Source organism: Muntiacus reevesi, chromosome 2 (genome assembly GCF_963930625.1).
Source record: "Muntiacus reevesi chromosome 2, mMunRee1.1, whole genome shotgun sequence".
Taxonomy (NCBI): domain Eukaryota; kingdom Metazoa; phylum Chordata; class Mammalia; order Artiodactyla; family Cervidae; genus Muntiacus; species Muntiacus reevesi.
In genome coordinates this window covers 270,641,554-270,665,609 of record NC_089250.1, presented here as the reverse complement: position 1 = coordinate 270,665,609, position 24,056 = coordinate 270,641,554, and the positions used below count along the sequence as shown (strand labels likewise).

Sequence of the window (24,056 nt, the reverse complement as noted above, 5' to 3'; positions counted from 1 at the left end):
GGGTCAGGAAGATCCCCTGAAGGGAATGACAACCCAAGCCAGTATTCCTGCTGGGAAACCCCAAGGGCAGAGGAGCCTGGAGGGCTCTCGTCCACGGGGTCGCAGAAGAGTGGACACGGCTGAGCTACTGAGCACGGAAGCACGTGGCCCCAGGGAGGGGAGGGGGAGACAGGGCCCAGGACTCGGGGTAACTTTGGAAGATCTGGGAGAGCAAGCCTCACCCCGCCAAGGGCGTCATGTGACTTTGTCCTCCACTCGCCTCCGCCTCCCCTTCCCCAAGCTCAGCTCGCGGCCACGGAGGGCCGCCCCTCCCGGGCATCAGGCAGGCCGAGACGGAGTTCTCAGAGGTTCCAGCCCACGCCCTCGCCGGCTCAGGGCTCCCAGGGGTGCTGTGTGCGTTGGCTCCGGCTCAGAGCCACGGAAGACGGGTGTGACAGGAGCCGCGTCAGCACCCACAGGGCTTGTTCAACGTGCCGGCTCACGGCTTCCCCTCAAACCGGCCAACTCACCACTTCTTAGACTGGGGAGGCTTCGTATCCACTTTAAGGCTGCAGAGAACATCTTCAGGGAAGCGGTTCTCATCTGGGGGCCCAGGAGGCCCCTCCTCGCAAACTCCGGCCCCTGGTCCCGGGGGTGCAGCCGCGCTGCTCGTCTTCCGGCTCCCGGCGAGGCCCGGGCTGAACGCGGGGCTTCGGCGTGTCTGCGAGGGCTCAGCGCCAGCTTCAGGCCCGGAGGGGCGGCGGGGTCTGCCGGCCGGGGTCGGGAGGCGGACGCCGGTGCCGCTCACCGGTCCCGTGGGCGGAATCCGGGGAGCGGACGCGTGTGGACACAAAGGAGAGCCTGACGGTGCGTCTCCCGGGGGAGCTGATCGTCCTGATCTCTCCTGAGACAAGGACAGGAGAGGTGGGCCTTCTCGGCTTGTCAAGCTCCTGCCTGTGGGCGCGTGGGGAGCAGGCGAAGGCGCCGTGCTGAGGCCTTGGAAGGTGTAATCTCAGGACGCTGAGTGATTCTTCCCCATGACCATGAGGAGAAAACGACCCAGGGCAGGAGGAAAAGAGGAGGAAATGGCAGCTTCTCGGGTAAATGTCTGTCCTGGGTCAGAGGCTACGTCTGCTCTTCCTCCGGAAATGCCCTGCATTAACAGTTTATAAACCTTTCATTCTCTACTTCTGATGTTGCCTTCGAGGTGGTTTTCAACTGCTAATTTTTCCCTTTTTATTCTGATGATGGTCAAGATCAGAGCTTTAGAATATTTCTCCCTCATGTCCCAGAGCCTCTTCTCAGGTGTCTCTGTGCATCAAGGCTGCCTGGAGAACTTGAAGCATCCTCACCGAGAATTAATGACTTTCCTTGTGGCTAAGAATCCTCCTGCCAACGCAGGGGACACGGGATCCATGCCCGGCCATTAAGATCCCACGGGCCGCGGTGCAGCTAAGCCCGTGCCCACAAGTTCTGAGCCTGTGCTCTGGAGCCCTGGAGCTGCAACTACTGAAGTGTGTGCCCTGGAGCCCGCGCTGCACGAGAGAAGCCCCCGCAGTGAGAAGCCTGTGCACCACACCTAGAGAAAAGCCCGCATAGCAACAGAGACCCAGCGTAGCCGGAAATAAATGAATGGGTAAATCAAAATAGAAGGACCTGGGATTTAGGAGGACGGCTGGTTATAAAGGCTGCTAGGGAAGACCTATGAGGAATTTACATTTGCTTATGAATTTGCAGGCCGTTGTCTAGCACGTGTGCTTATGTGAATAACTGGTGTCAAAGCAAGGCACATGCAGGCCACCAGTCTACACAAATGATGCTAAGGCAGCAATATAATGGTCAGTGTAAGTAACTCTCACCAATACTCCTATGCAATCCATACTGTAAGCATCATAATGTCCCAGATGTTAAAAACGAGGAAATGATGCACTGTACCATTTATGGAAAATATGATCTCAAGTTATTTGAGGGTTATGGCCAGTAGAAAAAGAGGAGTTACCATGAGATGTCATTCTACGTGCATCCTAAGTCACTTCAGACGTGTCCAACTCTTTGTGACCACGTGGAGTGTAGCCTGCCAGACTTCTCTGTCCATGGGATTCTCCAGGCAAGAATACTGGAATGGGTTGCCCTGCCCTCCTCCAGAGGATCTTCCGGACCCAGGGATCGAACCAGTGTCTCTTATGTCTCTTGGATTGGCAGACAAATTCTTTACCACTAGCACTACCTGGGAAGCCCCATGAGATATCATCCTACTTTGTATTCACCATCAGTTAGTGACGACTTAAAAAAAAAACCCAGGGGGATGTTAATGCTTCTATCAGTGTTAACACTGGTGGTGGAATACATGTGTGCATGCTCACTTGTGTCTGACTCTTGCAACCCCATGCACTGGAGCCCACCACCCTCCTCTGTCAATGGGATTTCCCACGGCAAAAATATTGGAGTGGGTTGCCATTTCCTTCTCCAGGGGATCTTCCTGACCCAGGGATCAAACCTACATCTCCTGTGTCTCCTGCATTGGCAGGCAGGTTCTTTACCACTGAACCACCTGGAAGCTTGTTACTGATGAGAACATTTCATCAATTATACATCAAGTTTAATATATGAAAAGCCGTTCACTTTTATTAATTAACATATAATAAGTTCACACATAATCTAAATAAAACTTTCCAAAGTTTATAATCTTTGATCAAAATACAGATTACAAGCATTTGGAAACATTCTTGTTCTTCTGATACAATGGTCAGAGAAATGTGATATTTATGGTTTACAAAACAGAGAGAGCCAAAATTTAGTAAACAAGGATGTACATTAATTACATGACCTTTCAGGAAAAGGTTACATAGATTTTTCTTGGGTATCTGTGAAGATTTCCTGATTGCTACCATGTCAACTAAAATTCATGACTTCTGGTTATTGCAGTTATAAACATACCTCAAGATTTCTGTGAACTGCCATCTTTATATCCACAAAAAACCATTGGCACAACTATTTAAAATTTAGACTCTCTTACTTTAATACAAAGAATTATTCTCTGAACACTTACCTAATGGTGACATAGAGGGATGATTTAAACAATGACAGTCATCACCTTCATTTAGACTTCCACTATACACTTCACATTACAAGATCCTTAATAGTCCATAGAAAAGTAGATAAAAATTGTTTCCACCTAATATAGAAGGGTCTTGTTTAACTTTGAGACAGCAAAGATCAAGAATATTAGTTTTTAAAAAAGCATGTGAGTTCACATACACACTAGAAACAAAGGTCTAGCCTGTAGTAATTTGAAAGTTGAGTTATATTAAATTTTATTTTCACATAATGTCAATATGAACAAGCATACAATGGTAATAATTATATTGTCCAACATCTCTCACCTTGATCCTATGGTACAAGTAACAAATAAGTTTTCTAAGTGTTTTAACTATGGATTATTTTCTATAATATCCTGATTTAAAATAATACCAGAAAAGGGTTATTGACTGAATGCTATCTTTGATGAATTCTCTGATATTTATTTAGACCTGAGTTTTTAAGTTCGTTTTGTACATTTCTCACAGCATTAAACGTTCTTCCCAAGATGAACCCTCCGGCATTTTCTGATGTGTATGCTTAGGACAAACCTGTTTCCTCACTTATTACATTTGTAGGGTCTGTCTCCAGCACACGCTCTCTGATGCTGAGTGAGGTGACGGTTCACTTCAAGGCTCTGTCACATTTTTTATATTTGTAAGACTACTTGGCAGTATGAATTATGTTATGGCTAGTAAGGTTTGAGTGTCAGTTAAAAGCTTTGCCTCATTCTTTACATTTGTATGGTTTCTCCCCAGTATGAATTCGCCTATGTTTATTAAGGTTTGAACTCTGATTAAAGGCTTTGCCACATTCTGTACATTTATAAGGCTTCTCTCTTGTATGGATTCGCCTATGTTTATTAAGGTTTGAACTCTGATTAAAGGCTTTGCCACATTCTGTACATTTATAAGGCTTCTCTCTTGTATGAATTCGCTGATGTTGAATAACATGTGAACACCTGATAAAGGCTTTGCCACATTCTGTACATTTATAAGGCTTCTCCCCAGTATGAATTCTCTGATGTCGATTAAGATTTGAGGAACTGATAAAAGCTTTGCCACATTCTTTACACTTGTATGGTTTTTCCCCAGTATGGATTCGCTGATGTCGAGTAAGTGTCGTACTTTTGTTAAAGGCTTTCCCACAATTCTGACATTTATATGGCTTCTCCCCAGTATGGATTCGCTGATGTTGAGTAAGTGCCGTACTTTGGTTAAAGGCTTTCCCACAATTTTGACATTTATATGGTTTTTCCCCAGTGTGGATTCGCCTATGTTGATTAAGGTTTGAATTCCGAGTAAAGGCTTTGCCACATTCTGTACATTTGTAAGTCTTCTCTGCAGTACGAGTTCTGAGATGTCGAGTAAAGTTTGAGGGCTTGCTAAAGGTTTTACCACATTCTGTGCATTGGTTAGGTTTCCCTCCAGTATGGGTTTTCCTGTGTCCGTTTAGATCTGATAATTGAGGAAAGACTTTCCCACATTTATTCCACTTGCCGTGTTCCCCCTTAGCATGAACACTCGGATGTTGAGTAAGTTGTGATGACTGGTTAGAAACTTGAACACATTCACTAAATTTGTAATTGTTTTCTTCAGTGTGGATATTCCTATCTGTAACAAGATTTGAGCTTTGATAAAAGACATTTCTATATTCATCCCATTCATCATGGTTCTCTGAACACTGAGTTCTCTGATGATTCATGAGACCTGAGTCTTGGTCAAAGTGATTCCCAGGTTCAAGGCATGGGTAGATTCTGGCTCCATCATAAATACTGTTGTAATAACTGAAGATGGAGTTCTCGCTTAAGGCCTCACTCGCTGGATTACACAGGGAAGGTTGTTCCGCATTATATGTACTATGATACCCATTGAATGACGGTGGCCAGATAAAGATTCTCTCATTATTATCGACATTACAGATATTGGAATAGGGAGACAATGTTTCTTGTTGGAAAAATAATGAGCCCTCACTAAAGGATCTCTCAACTTGATCATCGTGAGATTTTCTTCCTTCATTTTCAAATCGCTGGCTTTCAGACATGTATGACTGACTGTTTAATTCAAACTTATGTTCATGCTGGTTTGAGTGATTATTTATAGCATAGACTAGGTGACTTTCCATGTCTTCAAAATTTCACATCAGAGAATATGTATTTTTTTTTTAATCATATGGGTCCTTGCTTACAAAAACATATTTTTCTGCCGAACTTATTGACTTCAAATGGGATTTTTTCCAATTTGACACACATCATCAATTTCTTTTGACAATCATGTTTTCATCATGGATAATTGTCCCGATTTGGTTACATCTAAAACAACATCTTTTTGCCCTTCACAGGCCCCCTTACTTTCCCAGTCTTTCATTAAGTACAGATTTCCAAGCTGAGAGCTCTCAGAACTTCCCAGCACCTCACACATGAATCTCCTATGCACGGCTTCTTTGGGAACAAACCCTGGGTGTCATGAGAAGATATCACTGAAAGATAACAAATAACCGAGATCCCACTTAGTACTTTGAGTGAATATGCTTTACAGTTGTATGCAATACTGACAAACCCTTAGCTAGATTAATAAGAGGTGAGATGCAAGTAAGATCAGAAGTAAAAATAACAGCCCTGTACATGATACATAGAACAAAAAGTCATTCTATCAGGTTACGATGAAAGATACTATACCAAAAAGTTGAATACCTCAAAGAAAGATTCAATTCTTAGAAACACAGAACACCTTAGATGTTAGCATGAGTGAATTAAAAAATTATAACACACATAAAACTATTAGTAAAGAGTAAAAAAGTAATTTAAAAAATCCCTGGATTAGATAAATTAACTGGAAAATTTCAGCAACTTTTCAAGAAAAATAAATATCAATTCTCCATAAAGGATCACCATGTACACACTACTATATTTAAAATGGATAGCCAACAAGTTCCTGCTGTACTGCAGAGGGAACTCTGCTCAATATCATGTGGCTGCCTGGATGGGAGGGGAATCTGGGGGAGAACGGACACACGTACATGGATGGCTGAGTCACTCTGCTGCCCACAACATTGTTCATCGGTTATGCTCCAGTACAAAATAAAAGAACAGTAAAAATATATTTCTGTGAGTTAATAGATATATTAAATAGTTTTAGCATTGATGAGTTGGGGTAAATGCACTTAAAATGTCTAAAATTTGCTCATAGGAAGTAAAAATTGGGAGGTAGAAATTGGGGATTACATTTTATGATCTCAGATACTGAGTCTGAACTTTGGAGAGCCATGTTTGAAGTTTCCATTGGAAACTGGAAAGCAGGAAGCATATATCTGCTCCCCGTGTTTCTGGAATTTTGTCAACTAATCCCAGCATCTCCACAACTCTCCTCACACGTTTCTGACTTGAGGCAGAGTCAGGAATTTGGAAAGGCTTTAAGGCAGACTTTGTCAGAACTGTGAGCAGCCTTTCCTAGGTCCCCCAAAGCAGCGAGAGTATGCAGGTCCCCAGAGACCAGCAGGAAGGTTTTGGCTCTCAGTGAAAGTGAGGGAAAAACCCCTGGAGCTGAAGAACAACACACGAAGGTTTAAGAGCAGGAGAACGGGGAAGATCATGTCCCTCTTTGACAGAAATAAACCCAGGCTTCTCACTCTAGTGAAGCAGGCCTCCCCAGACCACCTGAACAAGTCTGGCTTCCTCTGTGGTCTTTGGACCCCTCACTTGTGTCATCTGCTTCATTCATTCACACCTAGCGCTGGGATTCTTCCTTTTACTCCAAGGGGACCTGCTCGTTAGAAAAATGAACACACACACACAAAGAAAAATGAACACAATTAGGACTTTGTGTTTAACATATACACTCTAGTATGTACAAAAACAGCCAGGAAGGAACTGCTGCGTAGCCCAGGGAACTATTCTCAATATTTGTAATAACCCATAAGGGAAAGTGTCTGACTTGGCTAATGAAAGCCTCTCCTTAGAAAACTCAGTATCTCTCCTGAACACAGCTGAGTGCTCATATTTCAGAGCCAACGAGCAGCAAAGAGACACTAGGAGGCAGTGGAGTTTCCCCCTTAACTGTGTTGGATTGTGCACCCCCCTCACTACGTCTTTCCAAGATTTTATTAAAGATAAACAGAAAAAAATGGAACTTCATGGTGTGAGAATCTAGCAGAAAACACCCGAATCGGTGACCATCAGTTCTAATGGGATAAACTGGTGTCAGGTGAGAGAAACACTTGAGAAGACACATGGTCTCTGCTCAGGTACTTTCGGCAAAATTAAGGAAATCTCAATGTGTCTTGAAAAAATTTCAGTTTTATGCATTTTGACTCCAAAAATACCTCCCCTGTTCTGTATCCCTAATAGCACATTTAAACAACAGATCTTTCTTACCAATGTAGAGAACAGTTAGAATATTTTCAAAAGTCTCTAAGGAATTCTAGACTGTGAGGAAAGCTGAGCGCCCCAAAATTGATGCTTTTGAACTATGGTGTTGGAGAAGACTCTTGAGAGTCCCTTGGACTGCAAGGAGATTCAACCAGTCCATCCGAAAGGAGATCAGTCCTGGGTGTTCATTGGAAGGACTGATGCTGAAGCTGAAACTCCAATACTTTGGCCACCTCATGCGAAGAGTTGACTCATTGGAAAAAGACCCTGATGCTGGGAGGGATTGGGGGCAGGAGGAGAAGGGGATGACAGAGGATGAGATGGTTGGATGGAATCACTGACTCAATGGGCATGAGTTTGAGTAAACTCTGGGAGTTTGTGATGGACAGGGAGGTCAGGCATGCTGCGATTCACAGGGTCGCAAAGAGTTGGACACGACTGAGTGACTACACTGAACTGAACAGTCGCTCAGTCGTGTCTGACTCTTTGCGACCCCACCCCATCCCAAGGGGAATTCTGCATATCAATGCGTTCCCTTGTTGATCTTTCCAAAAGGGAATATTTTGAAAAACTGAAAGCTGTTAATTCCCGATGGGAATGCTTCATGCCCTGTAGGGAGCCTGGAAGCAGAAAGGAGAAGAGGCCCATGCAGGGAGAAGAGGCCCATGCAGACAGCAGAGTCTGATTTTGACTCATAAAATAGAAGAAAAAATAGGATTTAATAGTTGAAAACCACCTCGCTAGTCAAGAACACCGGAAAAAGAGAATTAAAGATGTGTATGTTTTCAATCCAGGGCATTTAAGGAGGAAAAAGCAGACACAGCCTCTCACCTGGATCAGGACATTCCCCTGAGAAGCTGCCATTCCCTCCTCTTCTTCCTCCTGCGCTGGGTCGTTTTTGCATCACGACTGTGGAGGAATCACCTCAGCATCGTGAGATTACACCTCCAGAGGTGCCAGCACAGCTCCTTCGTCTGCTCCCAAAACCCCCACAGGCAGAAGGACCTTGAAAAGCGAGAAAGGCCAACCTCTCCCGTCCTGCGTCTCAGGAGAGGTTCAGGACAATCAGCTCCTCTGTGGAGACCAATCTATCAAATTATTGTTGTTGTTGTCGCCTACTCATCTTTCTTCATATAAATTCCCCCAAATTCTGCTCACACGGGTGTGTGGGCTGCACTGACTTGCCCCTTTAAAGCCCATGCAGAGCAAAGCTTGCTGCCTCTCCGCGGACTGACGCTGGGCCTCAGCTCTCACAAATGGACCAGGAGTCTCCTCCTTCTAAGGGCCCCCCTTAGAGTCCCCTGGAGCACTTCCTACACACCACACTGGGGCTCCCACAGGGCCAAGAGAGAACTCAGGGGAGGGCGCCGGGGAGGTCATGGCCTAACACTGGTCACGTGACCCTGATGGGAAACAGATGGAAAGCACTTGGCCAATGGTTCAGATTCTTCCTGAACCATTTCAGTGAATTGAACCCCTCGAGGTCAGGTCCCCACTCTAAGAAGTTATGAATCTGCAGGTCTGAAGTGGGGCCATGAAATGAGTGTTCAGCAAGTTCCCTGTTTGTTCTGATGCTTCTCCCCCAAGACCCACACTCAGGAGCCCTGAGCTTCAGCCCTCACACTCAGCACAGCTGAGACCTCTCAGGAGGGGAGGGTTTAGGGTGGGAATTTCTGAGGGAGGCCAGGCTAGAACCAGGCAGAGAAAGCTGCAGTACTTGGGGTTCAGGCCTTTCTAACTGACCCTGGGTGAAGTGCTGTGGGTTCCCCAGGCTGAGTGTGGATGGGTCCATTCAAACCAGAGGAGCAGAATTCTGGTGAGCTCTGAGGGTGTCACTGAAGGGGGTCCTGTGAAGTAGGCCCTGGGGTTCAGCAAGACTGCTGGTCTCAAGGAAGGGGGTCACCTAGAGCAGGTGCTCACAGGACTGGCAGGTGTGAGTTCAAGGACCTGCAGGCTGCCTGCTCCCCAGACAGACGCTGAGGCAGCAACAGCATGGAGCAGTTCAGGGGAGCTCTCAACAGCACTCTGTAAGATCCTTCTTATTAGAGCCGTCACCATGCCCCAGCAGTTACGGGGGCACAGGGGAAGGTACATGCAGAAATGATGGAAAATATATTATCACATTATTTGAGGGCTAAGGGTAGTAAGGTAACTAATTGTTACAGATGCTGTCCTCTGTGCTACCTAATAGTTTATTGTCACAATCTCTCCCCCATAACCTTAAGGAAGGTGGGAGAGTTTAATGTTGGTGGTGGTTTAACACTTCATTCATTACACATCAACTTTATCACCAAAAACCATTCAATTTTATTAATTAACATATAAGAATATCACACATAGTCATAATAAAACCTTTTACAATCCACTGCGTGACCTTAATTAAAATACAGATTTACAAACATAGACAACAATATTCATTTCTCTGATGCAATGAGCTGAGAATCGTGACTTCTGTGGTTACAAAATAGAGGCTAATCATTTAATAAACAAGATGTAACTAGCTACATGACTCTTCTGGGAAGCCTTTCACATACTTTTCTAGGGTTATCAGAGATGTCATTATCGCAAACATGTCAACTAATATTCATGACTTTGGTTGATATGATAAAGATACATCAAGATTCCAGTGAACTGTCATTGTCTTACCCTTAATAAGCAAGTGATATAACTATTGAAAATTTAGAATAATCCTTTGTCTTACTTTGATACATGGAATTAATTCCAATACATTCTTTGATATTTATTTAGATTTGATTAAATACTTTGGTACTTTTATTTTTAAACATCATTCACTTGTCTTTCTTGTATAAACCCTCTCCTGTTTTCTAAACTACATTTGGGACGAACCTCTTTCATCACTTATTACATTACTAGAGTTTCTCTCCAGAATGTACACTGCATATGCATTAAATAAGCAGGGTGATGATATACAGCCTTGACATTCTCCTTTCCCAATCTGGAACCAGTCTGTTGTTCCATGTCCGGTTCTAACTGTTGCTTCTTGACCTGCATACAGGTTTCTCAGGGGGCAGCTAAGGTGATCTGGTATTCTCATCTGTTTAAGAATTTTCCACAGTTTGTTGTGATTCACACAGTCAAACGCTTTAGTGTAGTCAATACAGCAGAAGTGGATGTTTTTCTGGAATTCCCTTTTTCTATGATCCAATGAATGTTGGCAATTTAATCTGCATTTTCCAAATCCGGCTTGTACATCTGGAAGTTCTCAGTTCACGTACAGTTGAAGGCTGGCTTGAAGGATTTTGAGCATTACCTTGGTAGCACGTGAAATGAGTGCTATTGTGCAGTAGTTTGAACATTCTTTGGCATTGTCCTTCTTTGGGACTAGAATGAAACCTGACCTCTTCCAGTCCTGTGGCCACTGCTGAGTTTTCCAAATTTGCTGGCATACCTAGTGAAGCACTTTCATAGCATCATCTTTTAGGATTTAAAATAGCTCAGCTGGAATTCCATCACCTCCACTAGGCTTGTTGGTAGTAATTCTTTCTAAAGCCCAGTTGACTTCACACTCCAGGATGTCTGGCTCTAGGTGAGTGACACCATTGTGGTTATCTGGGTCATTAAGACCTTTTTTGTACAGTTCTTCTGTGTATTCTTGCCACCTCTTCTTAATCTCTTCTGCTTCTGTTAAGTCCATACCATTTCTGTCCTTTATTGAGCCCATCTTTGCATGAAATGTTCCCTTGGTATCTCTGATTTTTGTGAAGAGATCTCTAGTCTTTCCCATTCTATTGTTTTCTTCTGTTTTTTTACATTGATCACTCAGGAAGGCTTTCTTATCTCTCCTTGCTCTTCTTTGGAGCTCTGCATTCAAATGCGTATATCCTTCCTTTCCTCCTTTGCCTTTTGCTTCTCTACTTTTCTCAGCTATTTGTAAGGCCTCCTCAGACAGCCATCTTGCTGTCCACATAGGTGGCCCAGTGGCTCTTGGCTACTGCGTTATGGCCTCGTCCAGTAACCTTGCACTGCGTGCCCTGTCAGCGGAATCTCTGCCAGGCCTGGGAACGAACATTCCTAGCACCATGGCTCAAACCGGATGTGAAATGCCACCAAAACCGTGGTCAGACTTACGGCCATGAAGGGGCCATGCTGACAGGAAGCTGGCACCTGCTGTCTGCTCCTACGAAGATTAAATCAGGAGCCACCGCCACTGTTGGCCTTCAGCACCCCCTGAAAGGCGCTGAGGGGGGAGGTCAGGAGCGCGGCCTCTGTGCTCTGGGAAACTGGCAGAACAGGCCTGCAGACAGTCAGATGTTTTCAGGTAAAGATTTTCATGAGCCCAGATTCCTGCCTTTTCTCATGCCTAGAGAAGCACTAAAATCAGTAACTGACAACTGCTCTGGGTTTTGTGATTTTTTTGTGTTCTAATAATACCACATCAGAGGTTAAACTCTATTTAGATAAATCTAGACAACTGGCTACCAGGCTAAAGGTCTCCTTGAAGTGCTAGGTCTAGACTGGAAATCAAGCTTACTCTCCTGGGAAAAAAAAATGAGAGATCTACTTTGCTTATTAATGTTCAAGTTTTCACTCCTCCAACTACTTCGACTGAGTCTGTCACACCTCCCATAGTCACTCTGGGCTAATACAAACGACATCAAAGTATGTGAGACCACAGCAGAAGGCTCCATTCCCTTGGAGAGGGTAGCACAAGTGCTGACTCTATCTAGATCAAAATTGCTAAAAAACATAACTTGGCTCTTACTCCTGCTTGGGCCCCTGGTCACAGTAATTCTTTTACTCATCTTTGGCCCCTGCCTTTCTAAATCTCCTTGTTAAATTCGTCTCTTTCAGATTACTACAGTTTCACATCAAGATAGTGGTGATGCACAGATTCCAGCCAATTTTCAGAACAGATCCTGCGGGAATAACAACAGAAGTCACCCTGGGGTCCCATAATGAGACAGGGCGAGAGCTCTGTGACCCCAGCTAGGTGGGGTCTACAGTCCCATGCCAGCCTGAAGAAGCTACAGAAGAGAGACCTCCACCTTCATCTTCCCAATAAACATCTTTTTGGTTCGTGTCTCTCAGAGGGATTTAAGGTAGAAGACAGAGGGCCCCCAGGCTGGAAAGCTGGTCTGTCGAGTGGAGTAAAGTTGAAGCTTTGCTCTCACCCAGACACTCCAAGGACAGAGCTAGTGGCAGAAGCTGAGGCCTGCTGGGGTAAAGAGATAAAATGCCCAGTCCTGAGGACAAGGAAAGGTTCCCTCTCGGCACACGTGCAGGAGGGCTACTTGGGGCTGAGAGAAGCATGTGGCCCCATCCCACAGGAAGTGTGGACACGCACCACAGGCCTGTGTGGGGGATCAACGTGAGGAAAAGGCTGTACATGCGTGCTGCGGAGGGTCCAGGGAAGAGTGGGTGTGGAAAAGGAAACAAGGTAAGAGGCCAAAGGCAAAGCGGAGCCCAGGAGGACATCCAGGGTGGGGAAGTAGCACCGAGTGCTGGCACGGCAGGCACAGTGCTGACGGGCGCAAAGGCCTCAGTGAGGACCGGCGGCAGGCTTCAGAACCAGAGTCGGGCCTTAGAACCAGTCGGGCCTCAGTGAGAACCAGGGTAGAGCCGTATGAGAACCGGAATCTTACCTTAGTGAGGACCAGCGGCAGGCTTTAGAACCCGAGTCGGGCCTGAGAATCAGTCGGGCCTTGTGAGAACCAGGGTAGAGCCGTATGAGAACCGGAATCTTGGCTTAGTAAGGACCTGATTCTGAAACCAGTGAGGGGTGGGGTGGGACTCCTGGGGAGGAGAGGGGGGCAGGGCCTCCCATGGAGAAGCACGGTGGGGTGGGGTCCTGCCACGGTAGGGCCTCCAGGGAGGGGGGTGCGAGGTGGGGCCTTGGTGATTTGGGTCTTAGGCTCTTTGTCCACTACCTTCCAGAGAACAGTTGTTGGGAGTAGGGTTTTTTTTTGTTTGTTTGTTTTTTGACAGGTCCCCAGGCTTGGTGAGGGCCTTCCCGGGTGGCTCTGCAGTAAAGAATCTGCCTGAGATGCAGAAAACGCAGGAGACGTCACTGGTTGGATGCCTGTGTCAAGAACATACCTCGAGGTGGGCATGGAAAACCATTCCAGAATTGTTAAATCCAACGGACAGAGACTGGCGGGCCACAGTCCACAGCGTCACAAAGAATCAGACACGACTGAATCAACTGAGCGCACACGCAGGCTTGGTGGATGTTAACTGTCCCAAGGTTTTCACAGTTGTTTTTACCAGGGTCAGGCCTAACTTGTACCAGAGTCAGGATTAAACAAGAACCACAGCCGGGCCTGAGTGTGGACCAGGGTGAGGCCTGAGTTCGACCAAAGTCAGTCCTAATGATGACCAGAGTCAGGCCTTAGTGTGGACCGGAGTCTGTCCTAAGTGAGGATGACAGACAGGCATAGGAGTGGACCAGGGTCAGGCCAAAATGAGTACCACAGTCAGGTCTAAGTGAGCACCAGAGTCAGGCCTTAGCGTGCACCAGAGTCAGGGCTTAGTGTGCCCCAGAGTATGGCCTTGGCGTGCGCCAGAATCAGGTCTCAGGATGGACCTGAGTCCGGGTAAGTAAGTACCACAGTCAGGCCTTATGTGGACCAGAGTCTGCCTGAGTGTGGAACCCAGTCTACCTGATGCGTGACTGTTACCCACTTAGGTCTGGCTCTGGTCCAGACCTAGACCTGACTCTGGTCCACGCTAAGGCCAGACTCTGCTCCACACTCATTACAGACTCGGGTCCACACTAAGGCCTGACTCTAGTTCACACCGAGTCTGGTCAATGCTAAGGCCTGTCTGTTCCACACTAAGGCCTGAATTTGCTACCACTAAGGCCCATACATCATAAATCAGTTCAACCTCAAATAAGTTATAATTAGAGCTGGCATGAGCTTAGTCAGAAACTGACAGAAAATTTCAAAGCTATTATCCAGCAATAAAAAATAAAATAAAAAATCATATATGTGTATGAATTTTCATTGATTGGGCTCCCATGCCTGGGGAGAGATCTGGAGAAAAACTAATATTTTAGAAGAGAGCCACACCCCAGCGATATCGGCAGCTCTAGGTTCAATAACCAAGAGGGTGAAGCAACCAACGTTTAGAAGGAGAGATGGTGGAGAGAAAAGTTGCAGTACAGACATACAAGGCGATATTATTCTACCACAACATGCGATGAAATAACGCCTTTTCCAGCCGTGGTGACAGAAAACGTACGATCGTGATCTCGGGAAGACCGCCGTGAGCTGGCCTGGAGAGAGATCTCGGCTCCCTGCCCGGAGTTGAACCAGGGTGCCCTGGATGAAAAGCAGGCCTGCCACCCACAAGACCGAAGGTGGCCGGAGTGTAGAAGCAAAGTGACCTTCGGTCGTTCCCTGGTTTGAACTCAAGAATATATTAAGGAGGCAAGAGGTGTAAATACGTATAGAAGTCCATTGTTATTGACACAGCATAACATCTGGGAGAGTGTAGAGAAACACAGGGTGTTTAAGACAGGGGTGGCGCAGACATGCAGAACCAAGAGAAGTGTGTGTGTGTCCTGAGGAGGAGCCAGGGGGAGGCGATGTAAGTCCCTCATTCAGGACCGTCCTTCTGGGTCTTCGGTTACGTTTGGCCGATCACCTTGTCTCTTTTTTCACACCTGACTGGTCCCTGCACCCTCCCCAAGACGTGGGCACAACATTTGCTAAGACTGATCCCCCCACAGAGGCCTGTGGGTGCATGTCCACACTTATTATGGGATGGGGCCCCCTCACTTTTTGGCCATCAAGGCGCCATCCTGCCCTTGTACAGGGCAGTCTTCTTTGACCTCAGAAGTGGACACCTTATCTCTTCACACTAGCAGACTTCAGCTTCTGCCACTAGGTTTGTCCTTGGAGTGTGTGAGTGAAAACAAAGCTTCCATTTCACTCCACTTGACAAACACCAGCTGTCCAGCCCACAGGCCCCTCTATCACCTACATCAAATCTTGCTGAGAGACATGAATCCCAAAAATCTTTATTGTGAGGCTGAAGGGCGAAGGTCTGTCTTCTGTAGCTTCTTCAGGCTGGCATGGGGCTTGTAGATCTTACCTAGCTGGGGGCATGGAGCTCTCACCCTGTCTCATTCAGGGGCCCCAGGGTGACTTCTGTTGTTAAACCCAGAGGATCTGTTCCGAGGAGTAGCTAGAACCATTATCTTGATGGGAAACCATCGTAATCTGGAAGAGACAAACATAACAAGTGGATTTAAAAAGCCAGGGGCCAAAGATCTGTGATTAATTATCACAAATTATTGTGAGCAGGAGCTATAGCAGGAGTAAGAACCAGGTTACATTTTTTAGCAATTTTGATCCTGGTTCAGATAGAGTCACACTGGTGCTACCCTCTCCAAAGGAATGGAGCCTTCTGGGGTGGTCTCACATGCTTTGATGTCTTTGTTTTAGCCCAGAGTGACTGACGTAGGTGTGACAGACTCAGTTTCAAGTAGTTGGAGGAGTGAAAACCTGAACATTCATATAAAAAATCAATCACAATTTTTCCCCAGTTGAATAAGCTGGAATCCCAGTCTAGACCTGGCACTTCAAGGAGACCTGTAGCCTGGTAGCCAGTTGTCTAGTTTTATCTAAGTAGGTTCTAAACTTTGATTCACATATTAATCAGAGCAGTTGTCACTGTTACTGACTTTAGTGCTCCTCTAGGTATGAGAAGAGGCAAGAATCTGGTCTCATGAAAATCTTTGCCCTCATGAGAGTATCTAACTATCTGAAGGCCTGTTCTGCCAGTTTTTCCCAGAACACAGATGCCTCGTTCCTGATCTGCCCCAGGGCAGGCGCTGCAGCAAGTCCTGATTTAATCCTAGCCGGGGCAGACGGCAAGTGCTCGTTTTCAGTCGGCATGGCCCCTCTGTGGCCATAAATTTGACCATGGTTGGGGCATATCACGTCCATTTTGTCCCATGGAGCTAGGAATGCTCATTCCTAGGTCTGGCAAAGATTCTGCTGACAGGCCACTAACCCAAGAAACAGGAACCAATAGACCCTGGATCGCCTGTCTCACCCGCCTCTATGGTCCATGAAAACGTTTCCTCTTGTTGCTTCTTCCCACATCTAGAGTTTCACCATCACCCTCACTGATCTCATATCATCATTTTCTCAGCCGCTCAGTCACACATTCGGTAATGCAAGAAACAATTGTGCAAAGCAGGCAGAAAAGGAAATAATACAGCTAGCAGTATTAGTAGGATCATAAGTAAGAATGTGAGAACCTGTTTTAAGTATAGTCAATATGTCCCAGGTCCTCTGACTTAGTTTGTTAAGTAACTGTAGCCTGGTGTTAATCTCCTGGCTATAGATCATGGAGATTCCAACTTTTATCCAACGATTGATCACTGAGGTAAGTTTTAGAGATGAACTTAGAGAGCCCCTTAATAATTCAGTTAACTCTCATTAGCATTATTACACAAAAGCAAGGCACTGTGTCATAAGATCTTCTTAGTAAACATAGACCTTAATTAACAAAGCTAGAATTTAATATTTAGTGAAACATATTTTCTTTCTAAAATTGCCTCCATTTTCATTAAATTAGGCCAAGACTAACTTGTTTTAAAACTAAGTCTGGTCTGCTGACCACACAGCTTCTTCTATACTGACTCTGCCGTAATTCCTCAGGAGTCTGAGACTAAATTCCCAAAAGGCCTCTCAAGGCCAAGAATTTATTAATTTGTTCTACTTTCCCCCATTTATAAATGACTGACTACAGAATAGAATTATCATTACTTTTTTACAACAAAAATATTTCCAGTCTTTATATTCTTCTCTCACTGACAGCACATATCTGACTTGCTATACACACTCAAACATTTTCCTTGTCACTTTAGTAGATATGAGTCCATAAATTTTAACCTTTAAAAAATTAACCCCCAGTGAAAACCAAGATGAAAGCAATTGTGAACTATTTGTTGAACTGGCAGTCTCTGATTAGCAAACTCAAGGACATATTTTAGAACCTCTAAAAACATGTATTTTTCCAAAGTACACTTTTTCTCAACGTAATACAAGGCACATGTCTAATAGATACATGTCTATGTATAACTGACTCAAGTTCCTGAAAACCAAAAACAAGCACAACATCGGAAATCACGTTTATTCCAATAGAATATAAAAATTTAAATGATCAAAATAATAAAAAGGGTGGGGCATGAAGAAATGTTGCCACCTTGTGGCCACTTTGGGTAGCAACAACTTAAAACCTGTGAAGATGGAGACGTATCATTCACCAGGCCTTCAGGGATGCCAGGAATAAACACCTGTTGTCAACGAACGACCTTAGGTAAACCCTGGAAAAAGCACTCAAAACCTGGCAATTGGCCAAGAAGCCAACCTTGGGAGGTAAGTTTTACTCACAGTCTTTCTAAATAATCACGTGAAAAGATTTCAGTATCACTAAAACTTATAGAAATTCAAATCAAAACTACAATGAGGAATCACCTCACTCCAATCAGAATGGCCATTGGCAAAAAGTCTGCAAACAGTAAATGCTGGAGAGGGTGTGGGGAAACGGGAATCCTCCTACACTGATGCTGGCAAGGTAAGCTGTTAACCGTCAGTATGGACGACAAGGGGGAGGTTCCTCAAACAAGTGAAAAGACGATGAAATCACTACACTGCTTAACCCCATGCAGAAAAACATATGCCAAATCAATTAAAGATCTAAATGGAGGGATGGACAGTATAAAGCTTTTGAGGAAAATATACAGAACGTGCTTTGATATAAATCACAGCCAGTTCTTTTTGGATTCATGTTTAGAATAATAAAATAAACTAAGCAAATGGGACCTCATTAGCCTTAAAAGCATTTGAGCAGCAATGTAAACCATAAATGAAAGAAAAAGACAACCCTCAGAATGGGTGGGGGGAAAAAAGTGTTTGCAAATGGAGATACAAGGAATTCATCTCCAAAACATACAAACAGTCCATGCAGCTCAAATAAAAAAAAAAATAGAAAACTGGGCCAAAGATCAAAATGGGCGTTTCTCCAGAGAAGGCATCCAGGTGGCCATAAGTACGTGAAAAGATGCTCAGCGTCCCTAATCGTTAGAAAAATGCAAATCAGAAGTTCAGTGAGGTATCACTTCACACCAGTCAGCATAGCCACCTCAAAAATTCGACAATAAATGCTGGAGGGGGTGTGGAGAGAAGGGAACCCTCCTTCCCTGTGGGTAGAAATGTAAATCAGTGCATCCGCTCTGGAGGGGCTTTCAGACACTCAACAACAAAGTACCACGTGACCCAGCCAACCCACGCCTGGGCGTGGATCCTGGGAAAACCAAATTTTCAAAAGATACTGCACACCAACCATCATGGCGTCACTGGATACAATCACCAAGACACAAAAGAAACCTAAGTGTAGAAGACAGATGAATGGTTAAAGAAGATGGGGTTCAGATACTGCGGCATTACCAGCCAGAAAAGATGAAAGAATGCCACTTCCAGTCACAGGAAAGAACTAGAGATGCCACACTAGGTGAAGTAATTGAGACAAAGTATCACATGTTATCACTTCTAGGTGGAATCCAAACATGGAAACAAATGAACTTCTTTACAAAACAGTAATTTCATACACTTAGTAAAGAAACTTATGGTTACCAAAAATGAAGGGCGGGGTGCAGGGAGAAATATATGTTGAGAATAACATATACACACTGCAAATAATCCATAAGGACCCACTGTAGATCACAAGGAACGCTACTTTGACTCTATAAATAACCTATAAGAGAAAAAGAACCCAAAAAGAACACATACATATCTATATATAAATGAATAATGTTGCTTTACACATAAAAAAAAAAAAAACACAACAATGCAAGTCATCTATATACTCAAATTCAAAATAAACATAAAAAAGAACAGGAAAAAAAGAAAGACAAAAGAACTGCTGGTTCTGTTCCCCTCAGGCCTTGGGGATCTGGGCTGGGTCACATCCCTCCAGCCTGAGCAGGCTGGGTCCGCAGGTGGGACTGTCCTGGGGCTGAGGGCGCTGGGGAGGATATGCCAACCAATGAGCCCCCCACCCCAATGAACATGGGCTTCCTGTTCCCCTCTGCATGAGTCCACAGTCTCCAGATCCAGGGGACCCTCCTGCAGCAGAACTAAATCTAGTCCCCCCAAAGGATGGTGGGGGCTGGAAGAGTTTTGCAAAGTCCTCTGGGCCCCGTGTCTCCTGGTGGCAGGGTTCCCACCTCCAGCCTCCTTCCTTAGGGTCACCCCACTGAGAGGACAGCTCCCTCTGCAGAGGGGTGTTGCAATCATTGGGATCGCCTAGGGGGTGAAGGGTTAGGGGGAAGAAGTAAGGAGACACAAGCCTTAGGGCTTTCCGGGTGGCGCTAGCGGTAAAGAATCCACCAGCCAATGCAGGAGACCTAAGAGAAGCGGGTTCAACCCCTGGGTCGGGAAGATCCCCGGGATGCTTTCTCACTGACAACCCAGAAAGGGGACTTGCCCTAAGGCTCTGGTTGCCCAGGTAACCAGAGCGGGCACGGGGAAATGCTGCCACCTTGTGGTCATTCCCTGTAACAGCCTCTTGAAAACCCGTGCTGACGCTCTTACTAAGTCCTGTGGGGCTTTAAATGACACCCGCCCTAAAGAAATCTTCCGGGGTAAATCACACGAACAGAACTCAAAACAGGACTGACTTTCAAGTAGCCACTTCCCAGAGATTAACTGTACTCCCCCGTAGAAAGTAAAAAGCCCATGGAAAGATACTCAACATCAGTAATTATTAAAGAAATGCAAATAGAAACTACCATGAGCCATCACCGCACACGGCTCAGAAGGGCCTGAAAAGATCTTCAAAGCTTAAGTGCTGCGGAGGGCGAGGGGAACAGGGAACCCTCCTACACCGTGGGCAGGGCTGTAAATGGGTGGGTGCAGCCACAAAGGAAAATATTTGGAGGTTCCTTAAAACATGAAATAGAGAGTTATTACAGTTTTCAGCAATAGCACTCCTTGATTTCATTTGGAAAATAATCCTAATTCAAAAGAATATGTACATTTCAATTTTCAGGGCAGCACTGTTCATAATAACCAAGTCAGAGCATTAGCCAAAATATCCAATGACAGAAAAATGAAGACTAACTGGCCCATCTATACAGTAGAATACACTCAGAAAATAAAAATAGCAGGGGCAGCAGCATGGATGTACCGAGAGATTATCATACTGAGGCATGAGACCAAAGACAAACATCCCAAAATATTACTTACAGGTGGAAGCCAGAAATTCATGCAAATGAAATAATTTGTAAGTAGAAACAGACCCAGAGTTAAGAAACCAGCTCATTGTTGGTTTATTTTTTTAAAAAAAGTTGCAGAATGAATACACTAAGAGGAATTAAAATGTATAGTTCGGTTCGGTTCAGTCGCTCAGTCATGTCCGACTCTTTGTGAACCCATGGACTGCAGCACGCCAGGCCTCCCTATCCATCACCAACTGCCGGCGTCCACTCAAACCCATGTCCATTGAGTCAGTGATGCCATCCAACCATCTTATCCTCTGTGGTCCCCTTCTCCTCCTGCCTTCTGTAAGAACGCCGCGGCAAGACAAAGAGAGCGCCCGAGTATTAAGAGGCTTTATTGGCAATCGCTCCCGGGCAGAGCTCCCAGGCGCGAGCAGAGGGAAAGCGGGGGTCTGCAATCTGCGGGTAAAGGTGGCGACACCTATATACCCCGCTGGATAGGGAAGTGGTGGGACCAGGATGCTGACTGGACTTTTAGGTCCTGTCGGTTTTTTGATTGGCCGGAGTCTTGGCGCCTTTGCGTTCATCAGTCTGCCTGGCAACGGGCTGTTGATTGGTGGATGTCTGTCCCTGGGGCTTATCTGAGACCTTTCAGCGAGGGGCTTCCCTGTCAGCATTTTCTGGCTGGCGCCTTCCCGCCTGCGATCAGCATGACCTTTCACCTTCAATCTTTCCCAGCATCAGGGTCTTTTCAAATGAGTCAGCGCTTCACATCAGGTGGCCAAAGTATTGGAGTTTCAGCTTCAGCATCAGTCCTTCTAATGAACAGCCAGGACTGATCTCCTTTAGCATGGACTGGTTGGATTTCCTTGCAGTCCAAGGGACCCTCAAGCGTCTTCTCCAACACCACAATTCAAAAGCACCAATTCTTCGGCGCTCAGCTTTCTTTATAGTCCAACTCTCACATGCACACATTACTACACAGCAAACAGGTAATCTAAAAGAACCACCTGAATAGCACAGGAAGTTGAAGGAACGCTGTGATAACCTTCATGGGAAAAGATCCCAGAAAAGAGCAGCTGTACATCTATTTATAACTGAATCAAGTTTCTGTACACCCACAGCAAACACGTCAGAAATCAACTCTATTAGGGAAAAAAAAAAAGAAATTACCAAAAAGGGGGGAGGATGAAAAATGCTGCCGCCTTGTGGCTGCTTTGGTAACAACAACTGAAAAACCTGCGCTGATGGGCTCTTCATATTCACCAGTCCTTCAGGGATGTTAAGTAAAAAACACCTATTCTCAACAAATGTCCTGGGGTAGGTCCTGGAAAAAGAATTCAAAACAGGGCAGATGGTCAAGAGGCCAAAGTAACTTGTTAATAGCCAGACCAGACGACAGGGAGGAGGGTCCTTAAACAAGAAAAAAAGAGAATGAAATTACAACACTCCCTAACCATTTAAAGAAAAACTCCAAATTAATGAAAGAACAAATTGAAGGGACAATTAATTCCTGCCATTCGAGGAAAGCATAGGAAAAACAGGCTTTGATATAAATCACAGCAAATTCCCTCTGGATCCACCTCTTAGGATAATGAAAAATAGAAATAAGAAAAACTCAGCAAGGAACCTCATTAACCTTAAAACCACTTGCACAGCAAGGAAAACCATAATGAAGGAAAATGACAACCCTCAGAATGGAAAAAAAGTTTGCAAGCAAATATATCTAAAGTAATTCATCTGCAAAACCAAGCAAACACCACATGCAGATCAATAAAAAAGAAAAAAAAAAAAAAAAAAAACACAAAAACAACAGAAATGGGCCAAAGATCTAAATGGATGTTTTTTTCAAATAATGTATCCAGGTGGCCAAAAGGCACATGAAAAGATGCTCAATATCACTAATGATTGGAGAAATGCAAATCAAAACGATGATGAGGTATCAGCTAAAATCACTGAGAGTGGCTATCCTCCAAAAGATCTACAAAGATTAAACTCTACCCATGGCCCGGGGAAAAGGAATCCTTCTACCCTGGGGGTAGAATACTGGAGTGGGTTGCCATTTCCTTCTCCGTAAAAACAAGGTCTTCATCTCCAAAAACATGCAAACAGTTCATTCAGCTCAATATCAAAAAACAATCAATAGAAAAACAGGTGAAAGATCTAAACAGACCTTTGTTTTCAGATGGCATCCAGATGGCCATAGAGTATATGAAAGATGCTCAGCATCAGTTAGAGAAACGCTCATCAAAACTGCAACGTGGCATCATCGCACAACCCTCAGAATGGCCATCTTCCAAAAGATCTACAAAGATTAAATGAGGCGGAAGTTGAGGCAAACAGGAACTCTTCCTACACTGTGGGCAGGGATGTAAATGGGTGGGGGCGGCAATGAAAGAAAGCAGTATGAAGATGGCTGAAACACACTAAACATAGTTACTGCATGATCGGGCAAGCCCATCCATTGCCTTAGGTCCGGAGAAAACCATACTTTAAAATGATATTTGCAACCCTATTTTCAAGGCAGCAATATTGACAATATTTAATAGAGAGCATCCCCAGTGGCTCAGCTGGTAAAGAATCTGCCTGCAATGCGGGAGACCTGGATTCGAGCCCTGGGTTGGGGAGATCCCCTGGAGGAGGGCGTGGCAACCCCCTCCGGTATTCTTGCCTGGAGAATCCCCCCAAAACAGCAGAGCCTGGCGGGCTACAGGCCATGGGGTCGCAGAGAGTCAGATACGACTGAGCGACTGAGCCCAGCACAGTGAAGAGCGTCGCCGAAATGTCCATCAATAGAGAAGTGAAGCCACTGACCCGTCTGCACGCGGGAGTCACTCAGCCGTCAGAAACAGCGAAAAATATCACTGTCGGCAGCATGGATGGACCGAGATTTGTCATACTGAGTGAAGTCAGTCAGGAAGGGAAAGAAATGTATCACCTACAGGTGGAATCTATAAATTCATACGAATGAAAGAATTTATAAAGAGAAACAGACTCTCAGACTTAGAAAACCAACTTATGATTATTTAAAAAAGCAGGTACAGGAGGGAGACATTAAGAGGTTGGGATTAACACATACTTACAACTTATTATCAGATAGATAATTCAAAAGGACCTCCTGAATAACACTGAGATGTCTACCAAACACCCTGAAAGAAACGACCTGGGACAAACCAGACAAAGAGCAGGTACAGTTCTCTGTGTAACTGAATCAAGTTCCTGCAAACCCGAAGCAAACACAACAACGGAAATCAACTCTACTCCAAGAGAAAATAAATACTAATTTAGCCAACAAAACAAAGCCGCGGGACATGAAGGCGTGCTGCCGCCTCGTGGCCGCCTTTGGTAACAACAGCGGGGAAACTGCAGGCGGCGCTTAACACTCACAGGACCGAGGGCTGCAGGAGGAGACGCCTCTCCCCAACTGATGTCCTC

At 45.1% G+C, this 24,056-nt stretch overlaps 3 pseudogenes; 1 reads left to right on the top strand and 2 right to left on the bottom strand.

Annotated features, from left to right (window-relative positions):
• Positions 1–24,056, bottom strand: part of LOC136157574 (zinc finger protein 678-like) — a 322,340-nt pseudogene that overhangs the window by 96,845 nt on the left and 201,439 nt on the right.
• The window catches only part of LOC136157581 (zinc finger protein 724-like), a 322,253-nt pseudogene that overhangs the window by 97,903 nt on the left and 200,294 nt on the right, over positions 1–24,056 (top strand).
• Positions 3,721–24,056, bottom strand: part of LOC136157579 (zinc finger protein 43-like) — a 37,754-nt pseudogene continuing 17,418 nt past the window's right edge.